Consider the following 16,444-nt stretch of genomic DNA (forward strand, 5'->3'; position numbering starts at 1 on the left):
GACACAACTCCCGCAGCATCTGAGAGGTGCGTGGGGCTGCCGAAGCCCAGCCGGGGGCCACGCCGCATCCCACCATCCCCACGAAGGGCCGTGACCACCGGCCCAACCCGGTGGGGCCCTGGCCTGGGGGGCGGTGAGGGAAGAGTTAAAGGGAAGGCGAGCGGATCCTCCCTCCATCCTTCCCTTCCTCGCTGTTAGGCTGCTGCTTTGACAGGGGGTGGGGTTGGGGCTGGCCGCCGTTTGCCGCAAGAAGGGGGGGAACGTGGCTCCGGATGTGTGTGTTGGTGACACATGACAAAATGCGATGAGACCCCTCCGACGGGGAGGATCAGGCGAGCGGGAGCAGCAGCAGCAGCAGCAGCAGCAGCCCGGGCGCGCAGCCGGCGCCGCTTGACTTCAAGCCTTGCCCATGCTCGCCCGCACCGCGGATGTCTCCCGCTCCATCGCTTCCCGCGGCGGGGACGACCGAGCTGGAGGCTGGAAGCGGAAAGCGCTCCGAGCATCCCTGCCAAGAGTAAGGCTCGGGGTGGGGGGACCTGGCCAGAGGGCGGGAGGGTTTTTCCCCCTCTTCTCTGCCCTCTCCAGGTGGGTCCAGGGAGGACATGGGGCAGCAGGGTGGCAGGTTGCACTGGGGGTTCCCGCGAGTGCTGGGACCACGCTGGAAAACCGGAGGGTGCGAGAGATGGAGGGGGGGGGGGGGGATGCGCGGAGGTGGGGACCCGGCGCTGGAGCTTTGCTCTCCCAAACCGCCACCCTGGTATTTTTGTTTGGGGAGGTGGGGGGAAGATTTGGGGGAGGAAAGAGGATGGGCTCGGAGCGCCGATTTCTGCTGTGATGGAGGAGAGGTCGCTTGTTTGCGCCTAAAGTAGCAGCCGCCCCAATTTGGCCCTGCAGGACCCTTCGGAAATGACAGCACCCAAAAATAGAGTGCAAGGAGGGGAGGGGCGGGGGGCAGACCTGTTTGCCAGGGCTCATGAGGATCAGGTTGTTTCCCCCACCCCTTCCTCACTCCCATTTCTGGATTTTATTTTTATTTATTTCTTCATTTTTGCAGTGATGTCACGGAGGGGAGCGGTGGCTGGGGTTGGGGTTGGAGGTGGTGGTGGTGGAGGAGAGGTTGGATCCAGCAAAAGAGGTTGCTGGCGGGCGAGTGATTAACGTGCAGTTGCTGGGAATTATGTCATCTGCCTCGGTGCTGGGTGGCCCTCGCACGGCAGCGGCAGGGAGGGACGGAGGGAGGGACGAGGCCGGGGCGGAGGTTGGGGGCGGACGTGGCGGCACGGGCTCCCCGCTCCGGACGTCGCCCGCGCGGGAGGGCTCCCACGCTTGGCGAGGACGCGGGCACGGCTCGCCGCGGCCGCTGCTGGGTGCGACCCCGAAGGCCGCGCGCGCATCGCGCGTGCAACCCTGCCCCGCTCCCCAGTGCTCCCGGCGGGGCATCTGGGACCGTGGGCACCACGGGAGAGGAGCAACCCGCCTGCCGGCCCCGGGGCCGGCTTTGGGGCAGCCTGGCCGCCCCGAGCAGCAGGGACGGAGGAGAGCGTCCCCGTCGCTCCCCCTCCGCTGGCTCCCCGGGGGGAGAGCGGGGCTGGAGCCCGGTGCTGCTGCAGTGCAGCAGAGAGCCCCATGCGGGGATGCAGGTGTGCACGGAGCGGAGGGAAGGGACCCCGCTGCCACCCCCTCCGCTTCCTCCACCTACAGGAGGGCGATGCGAGTCCCGGTGCAAGCCCAAGGACCTGTGGCTGTGAGCAGGAGGGATCTGCCCCCAAAGCTGGCCCGGTCCCTCTGCTCCAGCGGCAGACACCGGGGAGGGGCTGCTGGATGCTCCAAAGCCTCCTGAGCATCCCCTGTCTCTTCCCTGCCAGCAGGGAGCTCGGAAAAGGAGGGCAAAACCTGCAAGCTGAGCCAGGGCAGAGCCCCTGCGGTGCACGAGCACCCCCGGCTCGCAGGGCTGTCCCCGGCTCCGCGTCCCACGCAGCCCCATGTGCCGTGGCGCAGGGACGTGGGGGCTGGAGGCAGGCGGGGTGGGGAGAGGCTGTAGCCGAGAGGTTTTTCCAGGCTGTGCTGCAATTTTCTGCCCCACGTTGTGGCACACTGGAGGAGGGATGATGCCAGCAACTTGTTTCAGCCGAAGCCGGCAGCAAGCGAGAGTAATTGGGGACGCCACCCTGCCTCTGGGATAGCCTTTGGTGGCTCCCGAAGCTCTCCCATGCTCTGGTCTCACCACCCTCCAGCGCATCCTTTATCTGGAAACCCTCTAGGGCTGCTGCAGATCAAGCCAGCGGCAGAGCCCTGGAGGGAGGTGTTGGCGTTAAAAGCAGTGGCAGGATCTCAAAGCACCTCTGCTCTAATCCCAGCCAGGGAAGGGAGGCTCCTCCGTCACGCGCGGTCCCTTCACCCGTCCCTTCTCCTCCAAAGGAGCTGTGCGCCTGGCAGTTTGTTTATGTGTGGCCCTGGTTCGAGTGGTGATCTGCTGTCGCTATATATAGCAGGCAATGCTGTCATCCGAGTTCAGCTGGGCTGTAAGATTTATTTTCTGCAAAGGCTGGGAGGCGACTGGCTTGAAAGCAGGCGTGGAAATGCCGGACTGGTGCGATTGCTGGTCTGCAACGTCCAGGCTCCCGCATGGGGACTGTCCAGGGGAACCAGACATGCTGATGCTGCCTTACGCGCCAGGTTTGCAATGACAACGGTGCCCTAAGGACCAGCCCCTGGACTCTCCAAACATGGGGAAAGGACTGGGAGCAAAGCCAGAGGAAGCAGAAAGGTGTCCAAAACCGGTCTCCTACTTTGTACAAAGGCAGATGGGGAGGGAGATTTCCTAATCCACAGAGAAAATTATGTTGCCTCTGGTTTTCTGTATTATAACTCAGTATGGAAGAGGAATCTAGATAAATTGGGCTGCAAAAAGTTTCTGAACAGAGTCATGTTCCGATGGGGAAGTTTAAGAGCTAAGGGGGTTGCTGTTGGAGCTGTTGTAAGGCTTAAAATCTGCTTGCACGTGAAGGGAAAGGGAATCACGCCAAGGACAGCCCAGTCATGCCCTGGGCCGTCAAAGAAAACCAGCAAACAAAGGGTGAAAAGAGGAGATTTCTTTTTTTCCCTTCTCGGCAGATCTTTCCCCATTAGTCATTCTTGTCACAGGAGCTGGCAAACATAGTTATTATTTGAGGGATCTGAAAGTGAAATGGAGGCACGCGCCTGGGAATTGAGACGTCCCTGCCTCCGAGGGCCACGGGGTGAAGAAGGTGGTTAGCAATCGCAACCCTCCCAGCCCTCGTGGGGGTCTCCGGGGCTGCTCTGGCCTCACCAACACATCTATAACATACTGCAAGGGCCCAGCACAGCTGCAAAGGTACCAACCTAAAAAAGAGGAAATTGAGCCTTATAACACCAACTTCTCACCATTGCAGGGGGGAATGACCAAGCTGATATCTTCCAGTTTAAAGTGCAAAAGCTTCTTAGAAGCCATGGGTTGGGCTTTTGCCTTTTCCCCCCAGGGACCCACCTGGTGTTGAGACGCCACATCCCGTGTCTCAATGGGAGCACTTCTCAACGGGGCAAGAAGGACATCTCTCCTGATGGCCTCACATTGGCATTTCCAAACACAGCTGCGGGCAGGAGGGGTCCAAGAGCACAGTCAGGTGGGGAGGTTTGCCTTCTCTGGGGCAAACGAGGCCTCCATAGCTCCTTAAATAACAGGTAAAGGAAATGCAAACATTAAAGCAGCCATCAGGAAAGAGGGAGGTGACTTACAACTTTTAATCAAGGCCTTGCTGAAGCCAAAAGCTTTTCTGGCAGAGGGAGCTGAAAGTCACCCCAAACCTAATGGGGGAGCTGCAAAAGTCACCAGGCTTCTGCTTTGTCCTAAATGACCTGTTGCAAGTCTTGAAATCAGGCCCCCAACTCTCCTGCCTGCCTGTCTCGCGCGTGAAGAGAAAACAGAGCTCTGGATGAACTGTTTTTGAAATGAATGTGCTGATGCTGCTGATTTTATCTCACTGCCCAAATCCAATGCCTGGGCCAGGAGGACACAGCCTGGGGTTTTTTCTGATCCTTGCTGGAGTTGTTCCACGTTGAGACTGTGCCCTGCAGCCAGGTCTCTGCCTTCCCCACTCCTCCTCTCTGAGTGCTCTTTGCACTTGGAGCAAACTTGAGCCGGAAAGGGCTGTGAAATGGAGAAGGGTTTCAACACAGCAGATGGGCCCTGGAAGACAAAAATAGAATTACTGCCCACCCAGGGCAGCGTGGGCGATGATTAGTACCTTGGCTGGTACCTTACCTTTTCCCATGCTATCCTGAGCCTTTTGCCTCCTGGAAAACAAATGGAATCGTTAGTGACTGTCTCAGGAGTTCAAACTCACAAATGTGTACCCCAAATGCTGCAACTTTCATTTAAATAAAGTTTCCTTTCAGATGCCACCGTTTCAACCCTTCTTGCATGCATGCATTGAGTTTTGGAGCAGTCACAAGGATTGGAAACACTCTAAGTTTTCTTTGGGTGAAAGCAATGGTTTTCCTGTGTTAACACGATTCCAGCAGCTAGAGCTCACCAGAGAACATAGACCATGGGCAGCCGTTTTACTCAAAAGGACTCTTGCATGGAAATCCCACCAACAGCAGCCTGGGAATCAGGTGTCAGGAGAGCTCTGCCTGTCTCCAGCAGTTTGTAGAAGAGGAACTACTACTTATAAATGCTCCTAGCTTGCCCTTTTTTCCTCCCTAATTTTCTTCTGGTTGCACTTGGAGCCCCTGTGCCCCCTGAGCATCCTCACCCTCCTGCAGAGAAGTCCAGCCACCTACCCGCACCTGCACCACAGCCACCTCGAGTCAGCGTCGACTACTTGTTCCCAGCAGCATGCCTGCATCCCTGAAGACCCCCTTCAATATAACTGTCCTTGTACTTGACAGCAAAGCTTTTGCAAACCTAGACAGCTCTTGGAGGAGGAAGGTGGTTTGTAGCTGGCATCACACTGGCCTCCTTTGCCTCTGGGTGCCGGTTACTGCTGAGCAAACGAAGGAAAGCGTTTTGTCCCAAGATCGCGTTAGCGGATGCTGGCAGAGTCTCAACTGCAGTATTTATTGACGCAAAATGAACTCTCACACCCCGTCCTCATGCACATATGGAGAGAGGCAGCTCTCCTTTTCTTTTGGGGCCAGATCCTGATCGCAAGTCGGCGAGAGAGGTACATCACAGCGACTCCGCTTCTGCCGCTTGGAGATGCTCCAGGTTTACACAGATGTAACGGAGCCCTTTCTCTTTGTAGGAAGCTCAGAAGAAAGATGATCATATTATTAACACATGCTGCTCTTCACACAAACAATCTCACAAATATTTATCAGCTGGAGAAATAAACGGGCTTGGAAGTTGCCAAGTAACATAACAGGAGATGCTTTTAAATAAATATATGTGCATCTGCGGGTGAGGAATTAACCAAATCTACCGGTATGTGGTCCAAAGACATGTTTTCCTCTGGAAGCAGAGAACCAGTAACAACAATAATGATCCGAGCCAGGAAAAATGTGTGATAAGCAATTTCTGACTGTGTGTCCACCACCTAGTGAATCATAGGGGAAATTGGTTCCATGCAGCACAGGCTGCAAGCAGAGGACTGTCTGCCAGATCCTTGTCTGCCGGGGAGAAATTCGGAAGGAGGATGTGCCTGGCTTTTGGTTTTGCAGTAGAGGAGATAGCAATCCCAGTGTGGAAGGCTGGATTTCATCCTGTATCCGTGTGGGTCTCCTGTACGCCTATAGGGCTGCTCTTCTCTGTAGGATAGGCTCAGGATTGCCAGATACCCTGTCTCAGACCCTGCATCATTTGTGGTTCTCCAAGATGCCTTTGCCTATGCCCATACTACTAAACAAAATGATCTAGAGCTCTCCTCCAACCCTGAGGCCAAGCACCGTGATACGTTTCGCTCCTCTGTCTTCCTCTTCAAACAAGGTGGCTATGTTGCACCTATCTAGTGGGAACATGGCTTGCCTCAGGCTGTCTCAGGCACAGTCTGTGCTTTCCAGCTGACCAGAGATTTCCAAGGTTGTGTTTCTCTTTCCTCGTTGCTAGATTCTCTGGTGCTTTGCTGCATACCCACTTTGCAAGCTTTGGGGCGTTATTAGGGAAGAAATGGCACTTCCATACAGCTCCGAGCGTGGCAAGACCCTGATGGGCCCCACGAGTGCTTCCAGGCAGACGAGGAAAGGTGAATTGGAAAATGAATGGAAATGCCTCCTTTCTCTCCTTCTTCCATGGGGCAGCATGCTAGTAGGGTTGGGATTCAATGGAGATGTTCCCATGCAGGTTCATCACCTACCTTCCAGCATCGCTAGTGAGCATGAGGCACTAGCATGGTGTGACTGCGGTCAGTGTATGGAAGAGGGTAGGTAAATCGGGTTCAGTTGCTCTTCATTGAGGGCTGAAGCCCTGATGCATGTGCCTGGGACCCCTTGAGCACCTGTGACACTGGGGTCTAGCATCCTGGGTTAGCAGTTCTGCCTCTATCTCTGAGTACAGCCTCCTTGTGTGGCCGCTGGCAGCTTAGCAAGGAGGTTGTCATTTTGAGGGCAGCTCGGGGTTACTGCCTCAGGCAAAGCACAAAGAGAGGGGGCCTGCGGCCAGGAACGGGTAGACAGAGCCAGTTGGGTGGGTGAGAAGTCTCTCAGCTTGCCTCACAGGTGGGGAAATGGAAGTGCAGAAATTATACAACTTATTAGGTGCTTGTGGCAGAGCCAGGCCAGCATATCTCTCCTGAGCCTACCCTCACCTCGGGCAATTCTGCCATTGCTTTGAGGTGAAGAAATATTCCAGGGAGGCTTTACTTTGGCTATCCAACCCAGAGGCTGGAACATTCCCTGGTACTAATTGCTCGTATAATGGCTGAAGACTAATGCCACACCAGCCCCATGGATCCTGGGACTTTCTTCACCCCTGTTTCTGCAGGCACACACAAGCCTCCTCCACAGATGCTCCTGCAATATGGCGCACAGATGCCAGTGACCATCTCCTCATCTGAGTGCCTTCAGGGAGGACCAACACCACTCACCTTTGCTACGTTCCACATAGGGGATGGGACCAAGAGAACACAGACTGGCTGAAGCGTTGATCCTGGGTGGGTGCAGGCTATCTCCAGCTGGTGGAGGAACCCTGTGTTTTTCCTGTTCAGGAGTGGATTGGCGGTGTTTGGTTGCATTCGTCCTCCTTCCCGAGCTCACAGCATTGTGCTGCTGCCATCACAGTGCTCCACAGATGTGCATGAGAGGAGATGCGTTCGGAGAGGTCATTGCTTTTATTAGCCCAGCTGCTGAAGCTGGAAAAAAATAGACCAGCTATCAGGCACAGGAGCTCTTCTCCTTGTCCCTGGTTTCTAATTATATTAGTTGATCTATTACAAGCTCCTTCCATTCTCTGTGGACCATGCCTTAATTATGTCCCCAGCTCTGTCCTTCAGAATAATAACCCACCTCCCCATTCTGCTTCAGAGGCTGGGGGGACCCACTGGAGGAACACGATGGATATAGCCCCCTACCACACCATGTGTACCATCTGCCACAGTTCGCAGTGTCAGACTCTTCCTTGCCTCCAGACACATGCCTACTCGTGGACATGGCTATCAGCTGGAGCTGCAAAGCTTGAGGGAAGATGTGAGTGCATGATGCAGCAATTTTCTGCTTGCAGAAGTTGTGGTCCATCCACCTCCCCCCATCCACATCTCTCTTCTTTTAGCCAAACATACCAGGCAACTTCCCTGGTGTTTGCCCCCAGTCCCTTTATTGATTCCCTTCTCAGCATCAGGAATGCAGGTAATGAAGAATGACCAGATCATCATGGGAGAGAGAGACAGCAACAAGTACAGGGCCAAAAGCCAGGAGAGCAGCCAGCTGGGTCTTCACGCTGCTGTGGAGAGGACGGAGTTTCATGCAAGCTGTGTAGACTGAATTTCCCAGCTCTCAGCTGATCATCTGGAGGTTCATTTCAGCCAGCTGACAGAGGGCTTTCCTTTGAACCACTAAAGCAGGGATGTTGGGGAAGGGAGAACCTAACATCCCCCCTGAGATTTTAGGAAAGGGAGGATTGGACATCTTGCCTGAGATGTTGGGAGGGGAGGACTAGCTGCACCACCTAAAACTTTTTCTTCCCCATCTTGTTCTGGGCAGCGGGGTCTTCTGCCTCCCATGCAAAGAGTTTGCCCAAAGTTAGGTAGTTGCTTTGGGCTTCCAAAACCTCCCTGTGTTCTCTCTTCCCCCACGCAGGGCTGCATGGGATACCCAGGCTGCCCGCTCCTGGTCATGCTTTGCCTCCTGGCACTGCACCTCCCTATTCCTCCTGTCCTCCAGCCCCACTTACCACAGGACCCACTCCTGTGGCACGGCTGGGATCTCTGCAAGCTGGCGCTGTTTACTAATTGGGGATGCGCCTGTGTTCATTTCGGCTGAACCAGCCATTTTGCTGTTGTCTACCTGGGGTCATTGCAAGCCAGTTCCTCCTGTCCTTCAGCAGATGAAGCGGCCTAGGGCTGGATCCAAACCAGGCTGGCCGTCTGCAGGGCAGGAAGCAGCAGGGCAGGCGTCAGGGGCACAGAGTTACCCAGAAAGGGATAAGCTGGGCAGAAGTACAGGAGTGACTAAAGGGAACAGCCCCAAATTCACCTAGCTTTAGCCATAGCATCTGCTGCCCATCTGACCGGCTGGGCTAGCTCCTGGCTTCTTGGGGTGGCCGAGAGAAAACAGTGCAGAAAGAGAAGCAGTTACTGCTCAGAAAAGACAAAGATACCCGTGTCTAGGAGCAAGCTGAATACACCCCCTAAAGCATGCCTCCTGTGCCAGTCTCAGGGAGCTCCTGATGTTCTCCAAGGCTTCCAGCTCCTCTTGTAATGCACATAATAAATCACTGCTGCTGAGCTGGTCCCCAGCCAGCCATTGCACAGCATCGGAGTTCACTCTCCCCCTTCCTTCAATCCATGGGCTGCTGTTCTTCCTCCTTCCTGTGTGGTTTTGCTAAGCTGGGATGCAGCTGCATTTGCACTTGCAGATCCCAGGAGTTGCTCTCTACAGAGAGTCAGTCGGCTGTAAAAGCCAGGGATGATTTTACCGGTGTTGAGTCCTGAGTCAAAAGCATGCTCTGTTTTGTGCTCTGCTACTGGCTTTTCATGTGGCCCCTGGCAAGTTCCCTAACCTCGTACAGCTCCATTTCCATCCGTGTTTCTGTCCCTTCAGGCACAGAGCTGCAAAGATAAGGAACTGGCTCAACACCTGAGAGCCTCAGTCTTTAGGAGAGCAACGCGTGGGTAGGCAGAAGGACAGAGTATTCGGTGCTCTCATGTTGTGTGGTTGATCTATGCTGTCTCCAAGGAATGGACTGAAGGTGGAGGAGAGCTGCTGCTGCTCTTCGTTTAGGGCCAAGGACTTGGAAATAAGGTCGTGCAGAGAGCTGGGAGGCAGTAAACAGAAAGGAAACCTTTTGTTCTGAGTGGGATCTGGAATGGGAACTACAAGATATTTTAAAAACCGATCTCGCCTTTAGGACAATGAATTTGTGAGCTGCAAACGTCTGGGGCAAGCAATCCCCCGCGGCTGTCGACCAGGCTCGTCCCAGCAGAGCTCTAGCGCACTCACTGCACTGGTGAGCCGAGGCTCCCGAGGGCTGCGCGACATGTCCGACTCAGCCGAGCGAACGCTGCGCGGCTCCTGCCGACATTCCTCGGCGACAGCCAAGGGCTTTGTCTTCCCTCCCCGCTCTCGGGAGCCCAAATTAGCTTTTAATAATAATAATAAAAAAAAAAAAAAAAAAACTGGGCAAACAATCAAACCCAGTCACCCGGCAGGACTGCAAACACTCGCCGAGGGGCACGAGGTGCGGTGCTGCATTCCAGGCGGCTGGAAAAGAAAGGAGGGATTATTTCCTCCTCCCCGGGAGCGCCAGCAACGCGCTTGAGCTCCGCGAGCAGGGAAGTACCTGTCGGTGCAGGCGGCCGGCGGCGCTTGCCGCCGCAGCCCGGAGGATCGAGCCCTCGGACCCAGGCAAAGCAGGACTTCGCCTGGCAGGGCGGGAGGTGCGTTTGTGGCTAGGCGAAGAGGTGCCTCGGCCAGGGCACAAGCAAAGTCTCAGACCCCAGAGGTGATCCGTGAAAAGATGTTTCCTGCCAGTGGGGTGGACAAGTGCAGGACCTGGGCTTCCGGGCATGAAAGGAATCTGCTTTTTGTTTTTGTATTTTTTTTAATTAAAAAAAGAAATGAGGGCTGAGACTTGGGTTACCACTTGAGCTATCTTTGAAGGAACAAGCGTCCCTGTGCTTTGCACGCCCGCTGCCCCCAGGCCTGGGCAGGTATTTCAAAGTCACTGCTGGGCATATCAAAGCAATCCCTGTTAAGCATTAAAAGCATATTAAAAGCACTCCTGGGAGAAGGAGATGCTTGTCTGTCCATCAAGAAAGCCATAAGCAGCACAGAGAGGGACGGTCAACTATTTTGGTGCAAGATATAGGGGCCACACACTCACCATCAGCGGCATGACATGGAGTTAACCCAAGGAGCACCATGCTACAGGATGCCGGAGCGGAGACCACCCAACCCCAGCGAAGGGAAATCCCTTGAGGGCTGTTAAATGCAAAACTACTGCCGTGGGCTGCCCAGCACACGCTCGAGCATGAGCCACAGCATCTGCCGCTATCTGCTGAGCCTGAGCTCGTAAGGGCTGTCCTGACGGATCCACGGGCTGCCCGGAGGTTCTCCCTGGAGGATGCAGCTTAATTGCTCCTTCTTTAATGAACTCCTCCATCAATCTGCTCGTGCCCTCAAAGAAACAGAAGGAGAAACGTGTTAATGGCTTCGCATACGATGCTTCGCATCCTATGAAGGAGGTGGGAAAGTAACGGACGGAGGAAAGATAGCCCAAAGGTTACAGCCCCAGCCTCAACTTCAGCAAGGACAGCACCTGGGTGAAATCATTTTGCAATTGCTTGCCTTTCTTATGGGGAGGAAAAGCAATTTTGCACCTCTTTGGGGTTTGCAAGGCTCAGTCCCTTAGAGCCAGGCAGAGGTTTGGGGCAGCAAACTGATGGGAAATGTGCAGCAGGGCTAAGGTAAACCTGCACCAGAGCCAGGTCCCGGCAACACCAATCCAAGCCACTACCCCAGGTCAGTTCACATACACCGAGGAGAAACTTAAAAAAAAAATAATTTAAAAAGCCACAGTCTGACTTTGCTGTCTACTATTTTTGGGGTCCAAAACCCAAACGCTCCAGTCGCCACGATGAACCCAGGGCATCTGCCCGCAGCATGAGCAAGGCAGGCGGCAAAACTCCTTGCCTGAAAGTCCAGGGAAAGATTAAAGGGAGCCAGCCCTTTCCCCCAAAGAGGAGCACGGAAGAGATAACACGAAATTCCCCCGGTGCATCCCAGTGGGGGCCGCTGCCCCCGTTTTGTTCATCCCACCCAGGGAACAAGAATCTCTTCATTTCCTTTGGACACTTATCCTCTACGGATCTTGATCTCGGGGGCGGCCGACGCAAACACCCTTTAAATCCGCCACGGAGGGCTTAGGGGAGGATTAGCTGCTGCCTCTATAGGCTTTGCGCCGGCCTCTGGCTCGGGGCTGGATTTCATCCCGGAGCTCTTCCGCGTGTCCCCCCCCCTCCCCTCCCCTGCCAGCCTGGGCTGCTGGGATTCGGAGGAGTGGAGGGAGCCGACACCGCGAAGCTTCCCAGCGAAGGGGCGGCGGAGGCACTTGGATGACCTTAACCCGAGGGAACGGGGCCGTCCGGGCAGCGCTGCAGTGGGGCCTTAGTGCGGGGGGAAGCAAGCGGACGGAGGCGTCGGGGCCGGCAGCCAGCGGCTCTCGGCGGCTCCCATTTCGGTCCGCGCTCCGGGAGAGAACGGCGTTTTTCCTCACCCCGACCCCGGGGCCGGGCGACGGGAGGAGAGGGTCGCTCCCCCTGCCCCGCTCGCCGACCACTCCGTCCGCGGGACCATCTGTCCAGCTCCTTTCTCCTGCCCCAGGCTGCCCCTTTCCCACCCTCGTGGTCCAGCCCCGGGTTTGCATTTCCCAAAGGAGGCGCCTTGCTCACAAAAATCGAGCTTCGCAGCAATGCACGCAGATCAGAATCTCCCCTTGCAGTTCGCGTCCTGGAATCGGCTCGGGGCACCTCGTTCAGCTCATGCTCGGCACCCGCTGGCCCGTGGAAATGCTTTGCTGGATGCGCATCATTAGCAACTTTACATTTGACAACTAACAGGTAGCAATACTTGATGATTGCAGAGCTGATCCCGGCTTGCATGGAGAACGCGGCTCCTCAGGTCGTTAGCTCTCTCCCTTCGTGTCCACAACACTTTCGGCAGGGGAGGTTGGTTATAAGCGTCTCCCAGGAGAGCTCTTCCGCAGCTGAGGTTCAAGCCTGTTCCTCTGACTGCCCAGAGGTGCAGAGCAGTTACCTAAGAGGAGTTATAGCCCAGTGATTCTTTTCTCGCAGAGTTGCAAAAGATAGAAGGAGTGGCCAAGAGGCACCAGAAGTTAGGAGAATACTCAGACTAGCTACTACAGAGCCTAAAACAGGATAAAACATTTGTTTATAGAATTTAAGTGATGGACTGATGTGTCTGTTCTCTCTCCCTCTGAATGCAACTGGAGAATACTCAAATATTGGGCTGAAGATAAGCTGATCAGAGCAGCGTTTCATAATTACCTTGCAAAATTTATTGCCACAGGATGTCATGAAGGACAAAATCTCAATGGTTTCAGAAGCGGACTAGTGAATGTCATGGACAGTGAGTGTCCTCTGATGGCGTCAAACCATCTGGGGGATCCAAACACATCCTCAGGCCTGAGAAAACCCTGACAAACTTCATGGCAAGGAAGATATGGGGGAACGATCACTACATTTTTCCTCTTTCTAGTCCTTTTGCCTCTCAACACCAGCTCTGGATCAGGCTGCCAGTCTGGGTGGACCTCAGTGGAGCCCTGCTAGAAACACCCCATGTCGCAGCCCCTTGGGAGCCATTCAGGATCCATCACTTCACCACTTTCGACCATATGCATTATTGATATACCCATTTTTAACCAGAATAAACATGTTACTCTAAGCCAAGCATTTCACATGAGTACATTTACGTTTGTGAACTTACCTAGGTCATCTAATACAGCCTACCTAGAACACAGCTGAATGAATCCACTGTCCTCAGACCTATTTCACATGAGCCACCTAATTATTTTGGTAGCCTCTTATACTTTATTCCTCGTGTCTGGCACCAGTTTCTGCCAGGCTAAGCTAAATCACTCTAGCATTTCCTCTTCACCCTTTTTTTGAATATTGCCCTGCAATCACCATCCTTCCAGTCTTCTGGGATTAGACAGAAATCCCAGGATTTCTTAGACAGAGTATCACTCCTCACTCTGCTTCAATGGGACTTCTGTAAGCAAATTATCCAAGTCTGCTGTTTAAAAATGTTTATCCCCAGGCCATGTCATTTAGTGTCTTCCTAGGTTACTAATGGACTGTAAAGCACTTCATCATTCTTGTGCAACACGAGACCATCAGCCTGCTTCTGCACAGCCAGAAGAGAAATTATTGAGCGTTTCTGCATTTTCTCCATTGTTATCTGCAATTTTACGATCTCCATCCAGGTTCAGAGAACTCTGCTGCACTTCAGTTATTTTGCTGCCTGTAGTTTTACAAAATCAAACCGAAAGCTACTTCCTCACAGTTGTCTGTAACTGTCCTAGCTGTGGCACCCCTGAGAGGCAGATCTGATACAGCCAACTCTTGGGAAGGGAGTTCATGATAAACTGAATTGCAGGGTAAATGCCCAAACTTTCTGGAGCCATATCAACATTTTGAGAATGTCAGCGAGTTCTCTTCCAGGTAGCCGATGTTGATTCAGTTGTATTTTAGGTGGAGAAAAATGCCCTGAGCATGTGGAGTCTACAAGACCCTTTGGAGGGTCTCCTGGACCCTCCTCCAAGTGGGTCTCCAAGATCCCCTCTGTTATGTTGCCAAAAAGTCAAATTATTAGCTAGACTGTTCTTTCTTTATTATAAAAGTGCTAAATTATTAGCTGGTTTTTCACTGATTAAATAAATATTACAAACAGGCCTCAACCACGTGCAGTGCTATCAGTCACTGCCAGCCACGGGCCCCCAGGGAGCTGTGACTTCCTCATCCGTGCAGGTCACTCGTCCCACTCTGAAATCACACGAGGGTCCCAGGGTTGTAGTGGCCCCATGCTTGGCTCTCTCCAAGCCCATCAACCTGCTGCATGTGCAAGCCAAAGCCAGCTGAGCTCAAAATAGTTCGGAGCAGGGAGCTTGTGGCTTGCTAATGCTTTCTACAAGCCTTGGGGTATGGGGTTTTCTTCTCCCCTCCTTCACCATGCAGGAAGAGGGTTAGTGGGGCAAAGACACCACCTGCATCCTGCCCAATGTCCAGGAAGGTGGCTGAGGAAGCCATGCGGTGACTGGAGAGTGGCTGGCTCATGCAGCGCATCTCACTGCAGCAAATGCAATTCCCCTCTGCAGCCCAGTCTGCAGGCAGGCACCACCTGAAGGTCCCTGGACCATTTCTGGCTCTTTCTGGGCAGTTGGCATAGGTAGAAATCAGACAGCAGTGGGTACCAAGGGAGATTCCCATTTGCACTATTTATCTTGCTCCAAACTTGTGAGAAAAAACTGGCTACAGTCAGGGGAGCTCAGCTGCGCAAGGGGCACGCTGCGATTTTGCGGTGGCCTGTGTTTGCTCTAACAGAGAGATGCGGATGCCTGGCAGCTCATAAACTAGACCGGGCCAGATCTGGCCAGAGAGATGGATACCCCATTTTTAGTGCCGCAGAGGAGTTTTTCTTCCGGAGCTGTCGCTGAACAGCTCTGCAGAGGATGATATGCACGCGTGGGGGTGTCTGGCTCCTTTGAAGTAAGGAAGGAGCTGGGTGAGGACATGGGACTCATCAAAGAGAACCAGACCCAGGCAGAGACGGGTGCTGATAGGAGAAGCCGCTGCATTTCCCAGCCAAAGATCTGCAGTGTTTGACATAATGAAATTCCCTCCTCCTCCCCGATCCACGTTCCAAGGGGCATTCAATGCCGCCTTTGAATCCACTCGAAACACGTCAGTGTCGAATCTCTTTAATGCACAGAAGAAAACAAACGCAGAGACAAAAAGCTATTCTGAAGGAGGGGAGGGGAAGGAAGTGGCTCCCATTCTGTCTTTTAGTATGCTCAGAGCTTCCCATGCTACTTTTTAAATGCTTTTCTGCTGAGAAAATGCCACTATGACGTAAAATACTGTGAAAGAAAAATAGCCAGTGTAATAACAACCCTTCCTTTACCCTCCTGGCCCTGCCACAGCTGTGGGTTGGGTGTCTATATGCTAGTGGGACCTAGCGGGGAAGATGTGGGCACATTCATCTGCACCTTTCTCTTGTGGGAGAGGGCCCTGGTGAACAAACTGCAGGTTTTTTTCTGCAGATTGGGTTAGGAACATGAAGATCTGGGTGCTGGTGAAGGGAGATGTCTCAGTAGGAAGGGTTTTGTGGAGAGATGAGCAGCATAGGGATGGGTTCTGTAGTGGAAGCAGAGTCAGCTGACAGCAAAGCTAGTGGAGTTGCCTTCTAGAGAAGAAAGCAAGCTGTACTCGGACCACTCTTTGAAAAGCCCACCTCTGCTAGGATGCTGGCACCTCTCCCACCCCATTGCCCCAGCACGCTTGTGAGGAAGGGGCTCTTTCTTGAAGGATGGCCAACCCTTACCCTCCGGAGATGCACACACCGTCTGCATGGACCAGTGCGGAACAAGGCATTTTCCCCACAGCCCTTGACGCGCCTCAGGAATTTGTGGTCTGTAATGGCTGAGTCAATGCGAGCTGGAAAAGGCTGGCTATTTTTAAGACAACTGGCATTTGGAGGTGTATAATCGTCCTCCCTCCTCCCACGACCAGAGTCTCTGCAGCGCTGCACTTGTGGTACGGCCGCGTCAGATGGGGAGTGAAGTCAAAGGCATGGTTCAACAGCCATCGTCAATGCAATGGTGACGTTAGTAAAAAGGCAGTCCTTCACAGAGAGTGCCAGGCTAGTGGCAGGTTAAAGAGACCTTTCCCAAGGCAATTATGTGCCAGTCTCACAGGATGGTGATGGGGCCAGTGCTGCCTCCTAGGAAGAAGAGACAAAGGGTGAGGGTCAGGGTGACCAGAAAAAGGCTGGAAGAAGCCGTGGAAACGAGGAAAGGAGCTGTGCCAGAATGCACTGATATTTTTGTTAAAGCTCTGCCTATCTGCTTCTTGACGTGCCAGGAGGTCTCTGTGTACCAGAGTGGCTCACCCTGCCAGGAATGCACTTACATTGAATTAAAAAGCCTCTACAACTCATCAAGTCATGGAGAACTTCTCCAGAGCTTTCACTCCTGCAGGGATCAGGGGATATTTGGAAACCCAGCACAGCACAGCTGTGTTCACATGCCCATGTT

The 16,444-nt window shown here is 53.8% G+C and overlaps 1 protein-coding gene across 2 annotated transcripts in view; it reads left to right on the forward strand.

Annotated features, from left to right (window-relative positions):
- Positions 1-261: 261 nt before the first annotated feature.
- The window catches only part of LZTS3 (leucine zipper tumor suppressor family member 3), a 60,691-nt gene continuing 44,508 nt past the window's right edge, over positions 262-16,444 (forward strand). For both annotated transcript variants that reach the window (XM_062575033.1, XM_062575034.1), the window contains exon 1: positions 262-514. The gene's annotated coding sequence lies outside the window, so the exon portion shown is untranslated. The remainder of the gene's footprint in view (positions 515-16,444) is intronic.

The sequence above is a fragment of the Rhea pennata genome, chromosome 4, assembly GCF_028389875.1.
Source record: "Rhea pennata isolate bPtePen1 chromosome 4, bPtePen1.pri, whole genome shotgun sequence".
NCBI lineage: Eukaryota > Metazoa > Chordata > Aves > Rheiformes > Rheidae > Rhea > Rhea pennata.